We start from the raw sequence: 19,037 nt of genomic DNA on the forward strand, positions 1-19,037 counted from the left end.
GCAATTAAGGGAGTGAGAATTGCAGAACTAAGAAAAGCAGGTGCCGAGGCTCTGAAGCAGAAGGTGCTGGACATGCCCAGAGCACAGTGGAGGGTTGACTGGAGGCAGAGAGAGATGAGGTCAGGGTGCAGAGGTACCAGCTGCCCGCAGAGGCCAGTGTGAGGGTTTTGGTTCTCGAGCTCAGTGGTTTGAGCCTGGATTACCCTCCTGTGTGGCAGAGAAGCATTCCTGTCACCTACTTGAAGTTTCTCAAGTATGCCACCCTCTCCTGCCTGAGCCTTTCCTTGTACCCCGATGTAGAGCTTGGTTATCCTTCCCCGTGTTCCCTGAGCATTCTTGGTTGTATCCCTCTGGTACTATTGTAACACTTAATAGCTGGTTTGTTTGTGTGAACCTTCTGGAGGCAGGGCCAAGATTTTTTTTTTAAACTTCTGAGTTCTTATGTTATTAATGTCTGTTACATTATAGAATTGCTGAAAACGGGATTAATCCTTGAAAACTGGGTAGGAGATACCAACAGCATTGCATAGTGAGAGCTGGCTCGTGTAAAGGTAGACTTTGTTTGGCCGAGCAGTTAGCTTCTGGAGCAAGGAGCCGTGCCCAGTAGATAGATGCTCAGAAAGTGCTTGGTGGACGTCGGCCTGCACACCCACGTGTTGGCCTCTGTGCTCTCTTTTCCCTCTGCTTTCCTGAAACCCCTGGGTGAGCCTCCCCAAAATCCCTCAGCATGTTTCCTGCCAGCCTTATCCTTCCACTAATCTCAATGTTCAAGAAATGCCAAATACTTAAGAAATTCAGGCATTCATTCACCATAACCAAATGTGATAATAAAGAAATACAGTGGCGAAGAAATGTAGAACTAAATCCTCATCTAGGTAGGGTTTATTGTACAAGTGGTTCATTCCTACTACTGGTTTTCCCCTCCCCCTTTGGTTGGAATTTTTTGAGGTTAATTTATTATTGGGCCTCCAAGTCTTTAATGAGTATAACATTGATTGGCCTAGAATATCACTTTTGGGAACAAAGTCTAGCACCAGAAATAAAGTCAGTATTTCTTAGTGTGGTTTATTTTAATTGTTTGAACGAGAAATTACTAGTTGGTTCAGTTATCTGCGCTGATGCAGGGATTTGGGTGTTGGAGCAGTATCACAGCACAGACCTTCCAACCCTCAGACATACAGGTGTCATTGTTCTGTTACCATTGACACTGAGTCCCTTTGTTCTTAGATCCGACCAACCCTCCGGTCCCTGCTTATTTTGAGTCTGCAAGAGAAGTACATTGAACTATCCTAAGTACTGTATCCGCAGAATATGTAAGGCTTAAGGCAACACATTTAAGGTAATGTCTGTTAGTGATATATCATTTCCCTCTCAATTTGTTTAACCAAAAATCATGTGTCCAGTAAATTATGTATTATAGGTGATAAATATGGGATAATTTTTATATACTGTTGAAATAGAAGTCTAGTTATGATACACTTGAGTTTTTTTTTTAATATATGAAATATATCTTAGCCCGCTGAAAGTGGATATTATGTAGATAGATATACCTGTATATATTATTTTTATGTTTCCGAGACAGAGTCTTGCTTTGTTGCCCTGGCTAGAGTGTAGTGGTATCATACTTGCTCATAGCAACCTCAAACTCCTGGGTTCAAGTGATTCTCCTGCCTCAGCCTCCTGGATAAGTGGAACTACAGGCACTTGACCCCACATCTGGCTAAGTTTTCTAATTTTAGTAGAAAGGGAATCTGACTCCTGCTCAGGCCAGTCTCAAACTCTTGAACTCACACAATTGCAGAATGCTAGGATTGCAGGTGTGAACCATCATACCTGTTCACTATATGTATATATTTTAACCAAGTGAATTAAATTTCACTGAAGTGTTGAGATTTGGGGTTGGGTTTGGAGTTTACTTGGTGTTTTAATGTTTATACATAAGTAGGACCTTGGTTTTATTTCTCTAAGAGGGTAATCTTACTATTAAATTTATACATCAGTTTTCACTAGTCAAGGAAAGTTACTAATTTTTGTTTTAAGGTTTTGCCCATAGGTTTTTTTTATTTTTATCACCTGCTTCAATATGTCTTATTAATATATTTGTGTATAGTCTATGGTTTAGCGTAATATTAATGCATTTAGTTATTTTAATTTCAGTATATTATTGTTTTATGACATTCCACTAAAGACTAGCATGGTGATTGGGTGCTGTCGTATTGAACAAGCTCATAACTTGTAGGTGAACTCAGACAACCCTTTTCTATCATTATGCTGAGTCAGTAGTACATACTTCTAAGCCTTAAGAAAATCCAGTCCCTGCTTAGCAAAGAGAACTGACATAGGTGGTACTGTAATTATGTATTTTGGTGAAATTGGAAGCTTAAATATAAAACTTTAGATAACCTATGTACATGTGAAGCCAAGTGGATTTAAAGTCTGTACTTGTATTTGGGAGTTTTAGAAGACTACAGAATGAGTGGGAATTTTTCAGTTACAGTAACTTTATTCTTTTGTTTATGGCCTAATCTCTTTAAGGATTCACTGTTACTACCTATAAAAGATTAGGCTGATTTATAATGGCACTTACAGAAGCCCCCAAACGAAAAGATTCTTGTTCTTCCTTTGCCACTAGCGAGTGGGGCCCTCTGGGGAGGTCCCTTGCCTGTGTGGCCTCTGCTGCTTCATCTGTTCTGTGCTTTTCCTCTAGGCCCTTAGTGGGAACTGAATTCCAACACAGATTCTTCTAGCTTTCCTCAGTTTCTTAAACCAGAATTATGAGTGGCAACCATGTGACAGGGTGGTTTTTGACATGTTGTAATGGGTATGTGGTCAGACTTGAATGGTCTGCATTTTTCAGTACAGGCCTGGCTTCCTCTTCCTACGTAGTATTTCCTCCTAGCTTGTTTTCCCCAGTTCCCCAGCTAGTACTTAATACTAGCCTAAGGACAATAGGAATCTGATACATAGCCGTTACTTGGTTTGTTAAAAAATTATGCCAAAATTATTTCGTAGTATTTGCTTTTCTCTTTAGAGGGGAAAACTAATTTGTATATCTGCACATTAGCGTGTTTTATTGTACTAGTTTAAGTATGACAATAAAATACGCTCACAAATTTCACTTTATAAATTATATAATTTAGGAGGTGATAAATTATTGTACGTAGGACTCACACTTTGAAAAAGATTCCCACAAATTTTTTTTTAAATATTCAAATTACTTAGTACATTTTAAATGTCTGAGTTTAGGAAAACAATTTATCAGTTTTAATTTCTATATTAATATGGAAATTAATATTAAATTTCCAATACTTATTAAAACTGTATCACCTCATTGATTTTTTTTTAAATTTAAGTTAATGTAATTATAAGCCCAGGAAGTTGCAAAAGTGGTACAGAGTTGCATGCACTCTTCACCCTTCTTTCCCTAGTGGGAACATCTTCTCTAATTATAATACAATAAATGATTTATATTTTATTACTGAAAGCATAATGACTTTACTCATTTTGAAAAGTGTTAATGTCTTGGCCCCTGTGTAGCTCAGCAGCTAGGGTGCCAGCCATATGCACTGGAGCTGGTAGGTTCAAATCCAGCCTGGGCCTGCCAGACAACAATGACAACTAACAACCAAAATACAGCCAGGCATTATGGCAGGCGCCTGTAGTCCCAGCTACTTGGGAGGCTGAGGAGAATCGCTTAAGCCCAAGGGTTTGAGGTTGCTGTGAACTATTTCACCATGGCACTCTACCGAGGGCGACATAGTAAGACTCTTTCTCAAAAATAAATAAAGAAAGAAATAAATAAAATAAAAGAGTTAAATACAAGAATGCAGATACTTTTGTCCTTCTTAGACAGTTAAAATATTGGTGTATACCAATTTGGATCTGGTGCCTTAATTCCATAGGCAGCAGATCCAGATTTTGTTGATTCTCTGCATTTTCTTTTCTTTTTTTTTTTTTTTTTTGAAGACAGAGCCTCAAGCTGTCCCCCTGGGTAGAGTGCCGTGGCATCACAACTCACAGCAACCTCCAACTCCTGGGCTCAAGCGAGTCTCCTGCCTCAGCCTCCCAAGTAGCTGGGACCACAGGCGCCCGCCACAACGCCCAGCTATTTTTTTTTGGTTGCAGCCTTCGTTGTTGTTTGGTGGGCCCGGGCTGGATTTGAACCCGCCACCTTAGGTGTATATGGCTGGCGCCTTAGCCACTTGAGCCACAGGTGCCGAGTCATGCATTTTCTATTAGAAGGGTGACAGGTAACCAGGAAAATGGCTGGTTGTTTTCACTGGGTAATTCAGTCACAGCTGTGGACGTAGTCAAGTAAAAATTTTAGTTATATGGCATTCTTCTCAATTCCTCTTTCCTGGACTTCTTTATTTAATCACTACTGTATTTGCTTCGTGGGAAATTTCTTAACATGTAGCAGAAATAAAGTAAGTACATTTTCTTAACATATAAATAAAATAAAGCAGTTAGCCAGAGAACATTAAGTATCTGCTGTCACTGTGCTGAATACAGAGGGGATTTTGGAAAAGTAAGAGTTATTTATGATACAGCAGAGTAAACAGCTATACAGTGTCATTACATATTATTTAATGTATTTCAGCGAATAATATTCTCCCTAAACAGACAACATAAGTGTGTAACTGGTCATCAATAAACATTTATTAAGTGAATAAGTATATGTAGATAATAAGCATATTGTTGGAAAATTATGCAGTTCTTAAGAAAATAAATGTTTACTGTCACTGTGAGAATTCTGACACTGTTAACTATGGAAGGAAAGAATGATAGAATGTGTTTTATTGTTCGCCCTAGAAATGCATAGGTAAATTTGTAATCAGATTTCCTTGATTAAGCCTGCGTTTCTGCCTTACTCTGAAGTCCAAATTCTTTCCCCCATGGCATTGCCCATTAAAACACAGTATGTGATTGAGACGATAAGTGCCATAGTTAAGTAAATAAGTAGTTTGAAATAAAAATAATGTCTGTATCATTATTTTTAGAATAGTCACTTTTTATTGATTGCCTAATAATTTTATTTAGCTTGATTTATTGGTGTAATGAATTGTGACTAAATTTGACCAAGTATAAAGGATTAAACTTGCCACCTGGGAACCAAGTTCTTTTTTTTTTTTTTTTTTTTTTTTTGAGACAGAGTCTTACTTTGTCACCCTTGGTAGAGTGCCATGGAGTAATAGCTCACAGCAACTTCAAAATCTTGGGCTCAAGTGATTCTCTTGCGTAAGCCCTCCCAGTAGCTGGGACTACAGGTGCCCACAGCAGTGCTCAGCTATTTTTTGAGACAGTGTCTTGCTCTTGCTCAGGCTGGGTCTCGAACTTATAAGGTCAGGCAATCTACCCTCTTTGGCCTCACAGAGTGCTAGGATTACAGGCATGAGCCACCCCACCTGGTCCTAAGTTCTTATTTCTCAAAATGATACAATGTGAATAGACACTCAAGTGATGCTATAATATATAATTTTTTTTCCTGAATAGTCATTAAATGTTATGTTGTGTGCTATGCTGCATATTATGAGTACTATATTATGGGTAGTTCAACCCTCAATAACTTTATGATACAGTGGAGATAAGATAGATACATAAATATTAAACAACGTGTGATTAGTCTGTCTGATAGTTATAGAAATTCTATGGACACAAGGAGTAGAAAGGTTATTTTGGTTGAGCTAATTAGGAGAACCCTAAGATGATATTTAATCTGAATATCAGAGGGACTGATTTCAGTTTCTTTGGTGAGGATTGTGAAATTATCAAAATTTCAGAAAGTTATAAGGTTAGTTGAGTTCACTATCAGCAAATCAGAAGGGGTTTTTTAGGGGGAAAAAGCCTAAATTTAATATTTAAGCAGGAAGGAAAGGATCAGGAATAAAGTAAAACACTTAGAAAAAGACTTACTGTTGCTTCATTTTGCAAGTAAGTCATCATAAAAATTTTATTAAATATAACTTCCCTAGCATATATTCTTTTTAAAAAATAAATTTTATTGTATAATATTTAAGATATACAATGATATTAAGAAATTCTGTATATGTATATAGTAAAATGTTTACTGTGGTGAAACAAATTTAACATATTCATTATCTCACATAGTGACCCATTTTTCCTACTTGTGGCAGGAGCATCTATAACCTACTCATCAGCTAAAATCGTGAATACACACACTATTATTAACTGTAGTCCTCAAGTTGTACAGTGGATCTCTAGACTTGCTCATCCTATATAGCTGTGACTTTGTACCCTTGACCTGGACCTCCCTGGGTTCTCCCCTGGCCCCTGACCCTGGTAACCCTTGTTTTATTATCTATCTCTGTGTATATCTGACCTCCCCAGCCCCACAAAAGTGAGACATGCATTATTTGTCTTTCCATGCCTGGCTATTTCACTTCTGTAATGGTTGCACCAATCTGCCATGTATTCTTTTTAAAGATAATTTGATGTGTTGGATTAATGACAGATGTGCTTAATATGTTTTACCTAGTTTGCTAAATCCAGAAATAAGTTATGAGTTCTTCCTCTGGTCACCATGAAAATTGAAAATTATTGCTGTTTTACTTCTAACTTTCCAATGTTTAAGGCATTTCTATTACCACTGAGTGAGATAAAATTGAGAAAAATTTCTTGATATTGTGGAGTTCAATATTACTGAAAGGTATCTGTGAGGGACAAGCTTGAAGAATGGGCTGAAGGAGGAATAGAAAGGAAGATCTGGGTGAATGGCAACATGATGGGAGGAAAGAATAAAGGGGGAGAGAAAATAGGAGAGTTTCATATGGAAGGTGTTGTTTTGCGGCAGGTAATTCAGTATACTGCATTGGACCCAGTCAGATCTGAAGCGTTTCTGAAAGCTAATTTCTCAAACCTATAAAGATCAAAAAATCTCGTCAGTTTGCTTCAGTTATGCAATAAATATTAGTGGAAAATGGTGTCATAACATTGTTCTACGTTCTCTCTTCCTTTTCCACAGAGACCTAGATTTACATCTGAGTCACCAGAGTAAATAAATTCAGTGATTCCTAGCTCATCTTAGTTGCGTAACTACCACATGGTTGGCCTAGGTGTTTATACTTAGAGGCACATGTAGGGAAGCCTATTAAGACAGCAGCTACTGACCATGCATCAAGGCCACTGCTCCTACTGACAGCGTGTCTGTGTGGCTGGGGCGGGAGGGAAAAAATTGACTATGTTGCTGTATTGAGATGACAGCACCAGTGATTTCTATTCATAGTTTGGGGAATAGTATCATTCTTGGAAAACGTATTATTTTTTCTCCATGGATTTTCATGAACTTTCAATTTTCTTGACCTTGATTGACTGTTCTTTCATCAAAAAGGAGCCACTTTTTGACTGTCACTTGCCAGGGCTGAAAGAACCTGAAAAGGATTCTCATATTCTTTTTCCCACTCTGCTGGTTGACTCCCACTTTAGCTCCGAGTGTAGTAGTTTGCATATCCTGATGTCATCTGACAAACCATCATTCCAGTCCGGTGAGGATCTTGTTTAGCAAGCACTGTTTTAATGGAAGAAGACTGGCTGCATTCTAGCATCTAATTGTTACTTTGGGGTTGTTATTTAATGTCAAGCATGGCTTATAGATATTAATCAGGTCTGTGTGTGCTTTCTTGAGTTTTGTGAAAGTTCAGAAAGGCTTTCGTGTAGCATGTTAGATGTGTTGATATGAAGCTATATGGAGTTTTTTGTTCTCCCCTTCTCTTAGCTGAAGTAAGTCTTTGGACTGGCTTTGAGTAGACCTTCCATCATCTGTTGTCATTAAGGGATCAATGAAAAAGTCTTTTAAAAATACTTAAAAATGGTAAAGTGAGTAAAGAGCATTTTGGTTTAATTGAGTTGTAGTTAAAACTACATTTGGTTATTTTTTCCATCAGGTAATGTTTTTGTCATGAGGGTTCAACACACTGTGGCTTCTGTTACAAAGAAAAACATGTCTGTGAACAGCAATTTAGAAAATAAATATTGGCCAATAACTCATTCCCAGATAGCTGAAATACAGAGAAGTTCTACCAAAATAAATAGTAGTCAAATGAATTTTGAAAAGATGAATACTAAACATAGTTTTAGACTGAGGAAAGGGTTATAAAAATATAAAATTAAAATAGGGGGGAATAAGGCGGCGCCTGTGGCTCAGTGAGTAGGGCACCAGCCCCAGGCCGAACTGCAACCAAAAAATCGCTGGGCATTGTGGTGGGCGGCTGGGATCCCAGCTGCTCGGGAGGCTGAGGCAGGAGAATCGCCTGGGCCCAGGAGTTGGAGGTTGCTGTGAGCTGTGTGACGCCAAGGCACTCTACCAGGGGTGATAAAAAAAAGAAAAAAAAAAGGGGGAAATAATTGCCTAGTAAAAGGGTATGAGTAAAGAAAATTAGTCCATGATGTGAGGTGGATTTTACATTGTGTTTATTGATCAAGGAAGGGTTGTTTTTGGAAAGGGCATGTTTTTGGAACTTACATTACCCATGGTCTTTTTGGAGTCAGGTCTTCCTCATAGTCGATATTCCACAGTGATTATATTCCAGTATAAGCTGAGGACATTTGACACTTTTCAAGCCATCTGAATCCTTGATTTGTTTTTTCATTCAGCGTGTGATTGTTGAATAGACTTTGTGTACTGCAAGTATTAAGATACTGTTCTTTCAGTTAGCATACTAGCTTAGCGGATGAACAGGTAATTATTAATAATGTAGTAATGGCATCTGTATTGAGATTTCATTTGTTCCCCCACTGCCGCAGTATTCGGAGTTCTTCATTATCCTTTGCACTGGTGCTTACTGCACTTCTCTCGGCTTACGAGGGGCCCACGGCGCACCTATACACTTCAATCCTCGCATCTTCGCTCCCTGGCAATTTTTCCTTATTCTGATGATGATCTCGTTTGTGGTGGCTGCTTTGGTTAGGAATCAAGTTTGTAAAGAAAGGCTGTGGAAGAAACAACTTCAACGAGGTTGTAGGATTAATAACAAAACCACATTAGAGGTTGGAGAAAGTGGTGGGAATCCCATTTGGGGAGCACTTAATGGAATTAAAAGTTTAATAAGTTTCATAAGGAAGGATGTAGCATTGATCAAGGACATACTGATTTATGTAATTAGATACATATACTGTTTTATTAGCTTGGATGTATCTTAATCTGTTTTATATCAAGAAATTGCTCTTAGAACTCTGGCAAATCAGATGGTCATTTCAAGGTGCTGCAATACATTTATAAAATTTAATACAGTCATTGTTTTTTTTCACTATTTAAAATTTATATTCTGGTGATTGAAAAGTAATTTTTGGCATACAAATGTCTAGGAATGATTATTGGATTCATGTATTATAGGAAAGATTATTGTTTTTTTGTTTTGTTTTGTTTGTTTTGAGATAGAGTCTTACTTTGTTGCCCTGGGTAGAGGGCATGGCGGCAAAGCTCACAGCAACCTTAAACTCTTCAGCTCAAGCAGTCCTCTTGCCTCAGCCTCTGGAGTGGCTGGGACCACAGGCACCCGCCACAACACCCAGCTAGTTTTAGAGACAGGGTCTTGTTCTTGCTCAGGCTGGTCTCCAACTTCTGAGCTCAAGTAATCCATCTGCCTTGGCCTTCCAGGTGCTAAGGTTATTGTCCCCAACTAGGACAAATTATTGTTACTGTTTTAATAATTCTATATTGCAAAGTTTCCAGCTCATACCATTTAGAAAATAATTTTTTTTTATCTATTTGCTTTACATTGTACAGGATAGAATTAGAATGGATTCATACTGAAGAATAGTGCTACATGTTAGAGCCAGTCTAGCCTAATGTGCAGGTGCCGAGGAAAGGCTCTTGTGTGGTAGGCCATGCCGCGGTAGAACAGCTAGGGAGCAATCCAGTCACCCTGTTAGTGGGAAGTTAAGGTGAAAAAGCACATGGAATCTGGGATAGAGACAGTGTTTGTGTGTAAATAAACAAATGAATGAAAATATACCCGCATGCATATATATGAGTGGCCCCCAGGGAATTCTGTCTGTTGGTACTGGGGCTCTAGGTAACGGCTGATTGAGACTGGGAATTGAAATTATGACTGGTAATTGAGGCATATAGTCCTACTAAGAGAAAAGGCAGGATCAAACTAGGAACCTCCAGAAGTGTCAACACAGAAGCTTAGTTATGATAACGGAGCTCTCTCATCTGGCGAAGACAGCAGAAGGGGTAGGAGTAGAGCAGGATGGATACCAGAGCAAGCTGGAACCCCCCTCATCTAATCTGGAGTACAAAGCCTGGGTTATGTTAACGATGATTGGATCCAGAATCTAAGATTTGGGCTGAATGGATTAAGCATCTCCTATCACAAATTCACGTTGATGACCTAGGACTTAAGTGACAGGAAAAGTAAGAAACAGGCCGGGCTTGATGTTCTTTTATTACTATTAAGTTTCTTTAAGAAAAAAGTCATTTCAGTTGTTAATCAGTAATCACTTAGTCTGCTTTCTTGGCGGTGGTGTGGTATCATGAGATGCAAAGAACTGCTGGTGCTCCACAGGAACGTCTCAACAGGGAACTGCTGAAGTGAACAGGCTTACGCACTGGAGGACATAAAAAAGCATGTTAGGCAGGAGAGTTCTAATGTCACTACTGGGAAGGCAAAATTACACTGTGAAGGGTTTAGTTTCCGAGGGGGTTAAGAGGAACTAAGAGAAATGCATGGCTGTGATCGTTTGACCTTAAAATGAGAACGCCACACACCTTTCATTTACTTCCTAAAAGAAGCCAAATTAGCATTTTTTTGGTTGTAGTCAGCTGAAATTTAAGAGCTTAAGGAGGGGAAAAGAAATTTATGGTCCACGTACTGGGAACTGAATGATGAAGAAGTGGGGCTTTAACTGAAGAAAGCGAGTTGCCCTGAGGATCTGATCAGCCGGAGTGTGTGTGTGTTGGTTTGTTTGGAGACAAAGTCTCACTCTGTTGCCCCAGGCTAGAGTGCTGTGGGGTCGCCCTGGCTAACAACCTAGCTTCAAGAGATCCTCCTGCCTTGGCCTCCCAGAGTGTTAGGGTTACAGATGTGAGCCACCAGGCCCAGCCATCAGCAGGAGTTTTATACCTTCTTATTAGACCCTTGCCATTAAGGTGACTTCTCTCCAAAGATGTAGTCTCTCTGACTTGCCTTTTTAATTGTTAGAGTCCACCAAGAAAGGATGAGATGAGGGCTGTTGAGATCAGGTATCTGCACCAGGGTCAGGGGATGCAGTTAGGATGTATGGTCACAGCCCTGGACGTCTCCCTCTGTCGGGGACCATTCCCAAAGAAGGGGCAAGCAGAAGCCTAGCAGCCCTTCTGGGAGGCGTCTAGAACATTTCACTCTTGGTAGCTTAATCACTCCTTTCCCCTTCTGCTCCTCCCCACTTACATAAAAATGGAAATAGCCTGCTATCCCACCTGTTGAAATCATTTTTCCAGTGGGAGAAGAATCCAAATGCAAGCTGAGGTCCCACAACCAGAGGCAGAGCCGTGGGCTGCTGACTCTGGGTGACATCGTGGTGCTTCTGGTTCCATTGTGATTCTTCCTTGATATTTTACAACCTAAGTTTATCTCCTGCCAACTTGCCATCTGCATGCTTGGGGAAAAGGAAGAGGAAGTTTGAGAAAAAAAAAAAAGGTATTTAAAGGAAGACACGAGCACTTATTACGCACCACAGACTAGTGAAATAAGTGGTGGCTGCAACCCCTCACTGTGCACCTGTGCAGAAAGCCCTCACCTGTTCACTTCACATTTCACACTTCTGCTGCCTTCCGCTCGTTTCCTGGCTTATCAGGGTCTGTTCCTAGCAAGCTGAGTCCTTCACTCCTGAAAAGGCTTGAGCCCTGGTAGTTCCAACTGTAGGGGACTGTGATAGTCTTCTGCCTGACATTAACACCACACAGCACGACCACAGGGTACTCCTGGAGATCCCCCTGAGTTCTATTCATGGTCCCCAGCCCAGAGACGTAGCAGCAGCCTCTCGTCCTATTGATAGGCAGGAACAGTCACCTCAACCAGTTCTATAGCCTCCGTTTTTGCTTGTTTTTCTCCTGTTGTGAGGAAATCAAAGTGAACATGGTAAGCTAAATGGAACACTTATTTTTGCCTCCTGGTATAAGTAATATTTCCTTGGGTACTACATAAAACTTGTAGATCAGCAGATGAAGGACACTGCCCCCACCATTACCACATGGTTCTTGCATCCAGAATGTTCTGGAGATGAGAGACATTGAATCTTGTGAGTGGTACAGAGCTTATTTTATATACTGTATGACAGCACCCCAATTTCGGAAGGTCTTAGCTGGGTAACAACTTGCCTGTCAGGCTTCAAGATGCCATTGCCTCCTACTGTGAGGACAGGCTGTTTGAGTCTCTTTGATCAGACTAGTGGGACCCTCAGCATCTCCCCATAGCCATTTGAAGTGAATTCCTGGATCAGAAGCCCTGAGATTTATATGAAGCATTCACTTAATCACGAGTAGTGCGATTCAGAATTGTGTCTCTTACAGTGAAGACCAGCCCTCCCACTTGGGCAATGCACAGGGCTGATGTAGGAGGTAGTCCCTGTAGGGAACTCTCCCTGATGGGTTCTCAGCTTCACGCCGCCACTCCCTAGTCCTAGGGAGTTTATGTCATTGGGTCTTTGCCTAACTGCTTCTCCTTCTCTTGGTGATTTTCACAAACCTACGGAGCAAGGACCGGGCTGGCCAGAGAAGGAATATGACTTGTCTGTGACGTGAGTCAGTCATTTTACCTACCTGATTATTAAGAGGCTTTCTATTTTTATTTGTTAGCAGAATTATGGTGAACATACGCCAGAATACAGGAATTTTTTCAGGCTGTGACTCTGTTGTCAAACCTTATCTTTTCAAGGCCATTGATCATGGAATAGAAAAGCCACCCCAAGAAGTGTCTATCACAGAAGTAACCAAATATTTTACAAGTCCCTAAAACTAAGCAAGATTTTTAATCACATGACTATTTTTAACTTATTTTTACCTTAGTTGACTGGAAAAAATTTCTTTTTAATTCTATGCTTTATATTTTCTCATCTGTAAAGTCTTATTTTAAAATGTTCCTCTTTTTGGTTCTTAGATTGCTAATGTGCCCTTTATCCTGTGTTTGTGAGGGGTGTGTGCGTACATACATGTGTATATATTTACATACATGCACATGTACTCATTTGAGCATAGAGAATGTGTGAAAAGATACCCCAGACTTTAATAACAATCATCTGTGGGGTACGGGTTGGGGAAAGGAAGAATGGTTGGTATTGTGGTGGAGAGCATCTTTTATTATTTTATTTCAAAAATTGTGTTCTATTTGATGTTTTATGTTTAAGAAGGTATTTCCATTTTATGTTTAAGAATGTATTTCCATTAATATAAAAAATGTCAGCATATGATTTTTGCTTATAGTTAATGTTAGGGGAGATAACTTTGAAATCATTAGAGACTAATAAGCAGTACTTATTTATATAAAGCTATTTGTGCTGTCAGTGAGAGGATATTTAGCGTTATCTTGTCATTTGTTTTAGGCTACATCCATGACAGATGCTTTTTTTTTTTTGGAGACAGAACCTCAAGCTGTCCCCCTGGGTAGACAGTGGCATCACAGCTCACCTCAAACTCCTGGGCTTAAGTGGTCTTGCCTCAGCCTCCCAAATAGCTGGGACCACAGGCGCCCGCCACAATGCCTGGCTATTTTTTGGTTGTAGTTGTCATTGTTGTTTGGCAGCCTGGGCTGGATTTGAACCGGCCAGCTCAGGTGTATGTGTCTGGCGCCTTAGCAGCGTGAGCCTCAGGCGCCAAGCCATGACAGATGCTTATCGAAAGTGATGACGTGAGTTAGTTATTCATGTTTAAGTACATGTTGAATTTCCTTGCGTTCACCATCAACATGCAGTTTTCATTTAAAACTTTCTGTAATTAATAAAAAGTACAGTATCCTAATCAGAATTGTCTATAATTCAGAGGTCAAATTGCAATAAGGAAGTGCATGAGGAAGGCCCTCAACATGTTACTGCCTCTTGCTAATTTTAGGTTTAGTATCTGGGCATCTGATAGGGGCCCAAGGCAAAGCTTCTAGCTAGGAGTATCAGGACTTACTTTTCAGTTTTTAGTTATGTTTAGGCCAAATTGTCTCAACTTTAGACTCTATATTGCTAGTTGATGATGATGTTTGTCCATTTCAAAGAACAGTTATTCTTTGTTTATAATAAACTTACTCATGTTCAGTTGACCTTTGAACAACAGAGGAGTTAGGAGTGCTGACCCTCTGACACAGTCTGAAATCCATATATAACTTTTAGCTTTCTCAAAACTTCACTAATATGCTTACCGATAAATAAACAGGCAGTTAACATACATTTTGTATATGTATTGTATATTGTATTCTTAAAGTAAGCTAGAGATGTCATTAAGCAAATCAATAAAGAAGAGAAACTATATTTAACATTTACGAAGTGGAAGTGGGTCATCATAAAGGTCTTCCCCCTTATCTTTGAGAAGCTGAGGAAGAGAAGAAAGAATGATTAGTCCTCTTATCTAAGGGTTGACAGAGGCAGAAGAAAATCCATGTGTAAGTAGACACACATAGTTCAGACCTCTGCTATTTAAGGGTCAGCTGTATATATGCAAATAAAAGTGAATACAGCTCAATTAATTTTCTCAAAATGAACATCCTTTACTATGGAAAAGAGTGCAAAGGCTAGCCATATGGTGGGAAAAATATCTGCAAAGTATAAACACCTCTGGCAAAAAATCTATAAGGGACTCTCACAATTCAGTAATAAGAAGACAAAGCACCCTGTCAAAAAATGGGCAAAGAAAAGACACTTCACGAAGGATATGTGAATGGCTATTGTACACCCTGCATAGAAAGATACTCAATATCTGTGTCAGCGAAATGCAAATTACAATCACAGTGTCATATCAATATACAGTAGAATGACTGAAAATGCAGTCTGACAATCTTAAGTTTGGTAAGGATGTGCAGTAACAGGAAGCTTCCTCTTAAACTTTCTGGAGAAATGGTATAGTCACTGTAGCAAGCAGTTGGTTACTTGTTACACACTTCAGCATCCTCTTTATGAACTATAAATTCCATTCCTAGGTATATACCTAAGAGGCACAAAGGAAAGCACGTGTCAGTGAACAGGCTAGCGTTTATTTGCAGTGAACAGGCTAGCGATCGTTCATAGCAGCGTTACTCACTTGTTGAAATTTGCTTTTCAGAGATAGTATTGAGCAGATTTTATGGAGCCTCCTTTCATGTGCTTGTTTGCTTTCTATTCATTTTGTCCCTATTGACATATTCTGCTCTTTTTAAAATTAGTTTGCTTATTTTATTGAGTTGTAAGAATTCACTAAATATTTTGGATACCATTCTGGTATGTGTTTTACAAATAATTTCTTCCTGTTTGTGGCTTCTTTTCATTTTTATAACTGTTTTTTATAGAGCAGAAGTCAATTTTGGTGAAGTTTGCTTTGCCAGTTTATTTTTTCTCTGGTTTGTACTTTTAAAAGATCCTATCAGAGAATTCTTTGCCTAATTCAGAGTCACCGATGATTTTGCCCTGATTTTTTTCTAGAAATTTTATATTTTCAGGTTATATACTTATGTCTGTGGTCCATTTTTAATAAATTATATTTGATGTGTTGTATGAGCTCCTTTTTTTTTCTTTGCAGATTTTGGCCAGGGCTGGATTTGAACCCGCCACCTCTGGCATATGGGGCCACGCCCTACTCCTTTGAGCTACAGGCACCGCCCTCTTTGTTTTTTGTTTTTTTTTTGCCTGTGAGTGTCCAGTTGTTCTAGTACTATTTATTGAAAAGTTTTTTTCTTTTTTTTTTTAAGTTACTTGATATCTTTATCAAAAATCAGTTGACCATATACATGTATATGTGCAACTATTTCTGGAATTTCTTATCCTCTGATCCTTCAGATCTAGCTGTCTGTCTTTTCACTACTACCACATAATAGGAGTCCTCCAGTTTTCTCTTGTTTCATAGTTGTTTTTTCTATTCTAATTATCTTGCTTTTTCATGTAAATTTTAGAATCATCCCATCAATTTCTAAACAATAAAGTCCACTATAATTTTGATTGGAATTGTTCTGAATGTGAGGAAAAGTGATATCTTGAGTATACTGTCCTGTCCATGAACACACAGTGTCTCTCTATTTATTTAGGTCATTTTTGGTTTATCTCATTATTGTTTTGTTGTTTTCAAAGTACATATTTTGCATATGGTTTATTAGATTTATCCCTGAGCATTTCATGTTTTTAATTGCCAATTGTTTCACTGTTGATTTTATTTTTGCATTTTAAACTTTGTATACTCTAGTCTTACTTAATTTTCTTATTAACTCAAGTAGGTTGTTTTTTCTTTTTTTAAGAGGTTCTTTGGGGTTTTCTGTATAGACAATCGTGTTGCTTAGAATAAAGACAGTTTTATTTCTTCTGTTCCAGTGTATGTCTTTTATTTATATTTTATACTGTGTTGTACTGGGTAGAACTTTCAGTATAATGTTAAAGAAAGAAAGCTTTCCGTCTTTCACCATTAAATGTGATGTTAACTGTATCTCTTTTAAAGATACCATTTACCAGGTCAGTTAAGAGTTTAGTAAGACCTAATGTCATAGGGATTTTTGTCATTAATCAATTTTTTTTCTTCATTCTGTTAATATGATGAATTCTGCTAATTTTTTGAACATTAAATCAGCTTTGCATATCCAGGAATAAATTTATTTTGTCATGATGTAACATCCATTTTATATATTGACATTTTATATATATCCATTCTCAAGTGATCGAATAACACCCCTCGTGGTACTTTCCCCTCCTTCCGTACAGCAGCCAGGCCAGGGTCAGGTGTTAGTGGCTGTCTCCACATGACATATATTTAAGGTGACCAGACATCCCTCTTTTGAACAATTTGTCCCACGTCCCATGGTGTTTTAAAAAAGTCCTGATTTTTGGAAAGAATGCATGACAAGCTAGGGAACAGTGGGAGAATGGGAAGGGAATATATGGTTTTCAGCTGCTGAAAAGGTTACTGTAACTCCATTTGGGAATGAAGAGGTTAATATAACTTCATTTGGAAATGAAAAGGCTAATGTAAACTCCCTACTCTTCTCCTGGGCAAGGTATTAGAAGGAGACTAACTCCCTCCCTTGCTTCTAGGCAGGGACAATTAGCTCAGAAGGAGCCAAACTATCTGGAACAAACAAGTAGCCCCCCATCTAGAGTAAGGTGACCAGACGTACCGCTTTTGGCGGGATAGTCCTGATTTTTAACAACTTGTCCTGCATCCTGCAGTGTTTTAAAAAAGCCCCAATTATTAGAAAGAATGCAGGACAAGCTAGGGAACACAGGAGAACAGGAAGGGAATATACAGTTTGGGGCTGCCATGTAGCTATTTCACCAGGATATGAGTTTTATATTATTTTTGTTAATTTTATAATGTTAAACTTTAATAACAACAAATAATTGTTGAGAACTGATTATTGAGATCTGCTTATCAAAATTTCCATTGTTGTTAGCGCACCCTCCCCCCAATGGTGTCCTGCTTTACCAATGTTAAAATCTGGTCACCTTACATATATTGGATCACTTGTCTTTATGAAAAGGAAATAATGGGGCCAAAGGTTTATGGGAGATAGTGACTTCAGAGTATGCCTTTTTACATAGTTTTGACATTTCAGAACATTTTCTTTCCATATTGAAAAAAAAGATGAGCCTGGAGGGGAACAATCCACAGAAACAAACCTGGCTAATGTTAAATTAGTACTATCCACATTGACAGCAATAAAGAGTGAATCTAAGTGGCTTATTACTATAACATACGACTGTATGTCCTCAGTTTGCGTAGTGGTAAGAGGGAGGTGTTGTGAGCAAATCTTGAACTCTTTCCGTTAGGTTTATTTTTTGCAGTGATAAGGACAAAGCACTTCTGGGACTTTGTTAGGTGTATTGGGGATTGAGTAAATATTTTGAGTTTCTTGGAGGATACTCCCTAAGGAAGAAAGGGCGTACAAATATGGGAGGGGGAGGGCAAAACAAATCCCCTGGGGGTTAGATTGGAATTGGGGTATCGGTGTGAATTCATTATTTTTTAAGTGTGTTTGTGTATGGCTATATGGACGTAAATTTGTATGCATGTGTGTGTGTGTGTATGTATTCTTCCTAGCTGTGTCCAGCAAAAAGACCAAGACGAGAGCCCACCTAACTCCCAAATCTTGGTTTCTAATATCATTGCCAACTCAAAGGAACCAGAACTCCTTAGAGAAATAGCTGATTTCAGGCCTGGGCAGGGTATAGACCAGGTGAGCCTGGATCATTATTTTAATGCTAGGAAATAGGAAAGTGTTTTTTTAAGAATAGAAACATGTTACGGGAAGCTTGTTGGCATTTCTGTTAGTCAAATTTGTGATAATTTAGTCATCAAAGAAGTCTAATAATAAATTATAAGCTGTTAAAAATAGGAATTAATCTGTAATGATATTAAACTGGTAAATATGTAAATAAATAGAGGAGAAAGGAGGACTCTTGCTTATAGAAGAATTCTGAGTTGTGGAGTTAGAGAATCATCATTTTGCAGCCAGCATGATAAAGATTAGGTAGGACAAAAATCTTAACAGAATCGAGGGAAGATACTGATGAGGAGTAAGGTGTTTCCTTGGTCTTAATACATCTCCCCACATGCTAGATTTCTTGTAAGGGATAAAATAGTGATTATGCATTGGTGAGCTCCTGCAGCAGACTGGGGCACGTGGCCACCATGTGACTCCAGATACTGACACTCTGAGGGGACACATCATCTCCTTTGTAGTATTCTGGCCAAGACTACATAACCTCAGTCTGATCTGGAAACATCAGACCAATCCATAAAGAGGACTGCTCTACTTATAAAAAAGTAGGGACACTCAGACTGTTTCTTAAAACAGTGAATGTCCTAAGAGACAGAGGCTGTGGAAGTGTTCTGCTCTGAAGGAAGCTAGAGAGAGAGACAGACACTAACACCGACCCGGCCT

General features: G+C 38.8%; 1 protein-coding gene across 1 annotated transcript in view; it reads left to right on the top strand.

The window, feature by feature from the left end:
- Window positions 1–632: 632 nt before the first annotated feature.
- WDFY3 (WD repeat and FYVE domain containing 3) overlaps window positions 633–19,037 on the top strand; it is a 290,805-nt gene continuing 272,400 nt past the window's right edge. The window contains exon 1 of the mRNA XM_023513344.1: window positions 633–1,339. The gene's annotated coding sequence lies outside the window, so the exon portion shown is untranslated. The remainder of the gene's footprint in view (window positions 1,340–19,037) is intronic.

Source organism: Otolemur garnettii, unplaced genomic scaffold (assembly GCF_000181295.1).
Source record: "Otolemur garnettii isolate 467f Iridium unplaced genomic scaffold, OtoGar3 scaffold00039, whole genome shotgun sequence".
Lineage (NCBI taxonomy): Eukaryota > Metazoa > Chordata > Mammalia > Primates > Galagidae > Otolemur > Otolemur garnettii.